A 2,530-nucleotide genomic window follows, 5' to 3' on the forward strand; every position below is an offset into this window, starting at 1 on the left:
TATTTCCCACCGAAACAAAAATGACAGACTGGCAGACGTGGGCAAACTTTTTGACTCGAGGGCCACAATGGGTTCTTAATCTGGACCAGAGGGCAGGAACAAAAGCATGGATGGAGTGTTTGTGTGAACTAATATAAATTCAAAGTAAACATCATTACATAAAAGGGTACGGTCTTTTTTTTTTTAGTTTTATTCATTTCAAACGGCAGGATATGGCCCGCGGACCATAGTTTGCCCACGGCTGGCCTAGGACATCACTGTACCCAACTGCAGACTTTATGAACACTGTCACCCTCCTCCTTCCTTCCGACGGGGTCGGAGACAGAACATTGAAGCTGTCAATGATGATGCCCCATGTACAGGGATGTGGATCGAATGGAAACATCCAGGAGAAACTGGCTGGGTAAGGCAATGAACACCATCATAGGGACTGTCAGGAGGAAGTAAAAGGTGGCTGGAGGATGAGTAGGAATAAGAAATCAATATCGAGACATAAAGGAACACAGGGGACTGTCATGGCAATGTGGCTATAGCTATGGCGTGTTCGAGCAGTGGTCAGATTAAGGAGCTTTCTTGACATTCATGAGAAGAGACGGTATTTAACATGGAGAGGGTGTGAAACGGAGCACTCACCGTTTCATTTTGTAAATTTGTTGCTGGTTCCGTTGACCTTATTTGGCACAAAATGCTCTCTCTGGCATTGAATTGGTGGAAGAAATAAAACTTACTAGTATCTATGCTTTACAACATTATTGTCTGAAAATATGTCCAAACTATAGGGACGGGCTGGCACCACACTACCACAGAAAGTTTTTACCGTAAACCCTCAATTTTGTGGACCTCAATTTAAAGAAACTTCGGATATAATGGACAAAATTTCAGGTCCGTTTGTCATGTGAAAAGTCACACATTGTTAATTCTAAAATGCTTATAACCAAGATTTGCTTATAACTAAATCAACAGGGGTTTCTGTTATGAATTCACTGACATTTTTAACAAATTTTAGTGAATAGGCCATATGTTGAAAAAAACCATTGCAGCAAATTCGCCGACATAAATATCACATATCTAACAATAGGGTGGTGAAGGGGGAGGGGGCTAGAAGGGGTCAATGTAATACTTTCAACAATAAAGATTAAAAAGTTATTACGAATCTACAACTACAGTCTACATATTTAAACCCAAGAGTCGCCGCTGGTAAGCGTGATCACACCATGTCTCCCGAAATAACTGGTTAAATGGCCCCCAGGCATGACTTACTACAGCAGGTTTGTGTGTTTTTTAAAAATATATTTTATTGATTTTTTTACAGAGAGGAAGGGAGAGGGATAGAGAGTTAGAAACATTGATCAGCTGCCTCCTGCACACCCCCTGCTGGGGATGGTACATGCCCTTGACTATCATGTGCCCTGACCAGGAATTGAACAGTGACCTGTTGAAGGACCCTTTCACAGGGGTCTCCTAAGACCATCGGAAAACACATATATAATTACATATTGTGATGAATCACTATGCTTTCATGATGTTCAATTTGTAACAATGACATTGGGGGTCACCACAACATGAGGAGCTGCACTAAAGGGTCGCGGCATTAGGAAGGTTGAGAACCACTGGGTCAGGGCGACTCCAGCAGTTTTAATGAGCGCCCCACGACCTCCCATTTGCTGGGGGGAGGGAGGCCGGGTGTGAACCGGGAGCATGTCCGGCGCCCGACCTGGACCAACATGCTCCGGACACCACTACCCTGGGTAGCGCCCCGGTCCCAGCGGGGTCAAGATGGCCACCCTCCTGCCCTGCTGCCACTCAGGCCCCCACCCCGCCCCCTCACCCGCACCACACGGCCCTTCGTACCATGGCGCTCACTGCCTGGCCTCAGCCGCGCTTCCACCTCCACTAGTCCACTCGGTCCAACGCCACGCGCCCAACTGCCCGCCCTCCACGCTGCGCCGACTCCTGATTGGCACGCCATGCGCACAATTGCCATTGGCTCTGACTGCCCTGGGGGCCGGCCTTAGGCGGGGACTCCAATGGCGATTGGCTATTTTCAAAAAAAGCACAACTCTTTTTTGATTGGTCGTCACTTTGGGCGGGAAGGGGTGACTCCACGCGGCCAGGTGGCAGCGGCGGGCGGAGGAGGAGCCCCTGCTTTGGGCGGAGGCCCCTCCACGGCGGCTCACTCCTCCTGAACTCTGTGTGTTTTGGGGTAAAACGAAGCCTTTCCACAGGGTGTCAGAAGTCATGAGGGCTGCCCCCTGTGACAGGCCTTTGCGGACATAAGCTCTAGAGCCAATCCCTGCAAGGGCTATCCAGTTAGCATCCCGATCCTGGTGCTGATGTTAGCACCGAGGCTGGTAAAATGTATCTTTATTTTTTATTGACTGGTTTTAGTGAGCGAGAAATGTCCATGTGTTGTTCCACCTTTTTATGCATTCGTTGATAAGTGTATGTGCCCTGACTGGGGATCGAATCTGCGACCCTGGCTCATCAGGACGATGGTCTAACCAACTGAGCTAGCTGGCCAGGGCATGAG

Source organism: Myotis davidii, unplaced genomic scaffold (genome assembly GCF_000327345.1).
Source record: "Myotis davidii unplaced genomic scaffold, ASM32734v1 scaffold223, whole genome shotgun sequence".
NCBI lineage: Eukaryota > Metazoa > Chordata > Mammalia > Chiroptera > Vespertilionidae > Myotis > Myotis davidii.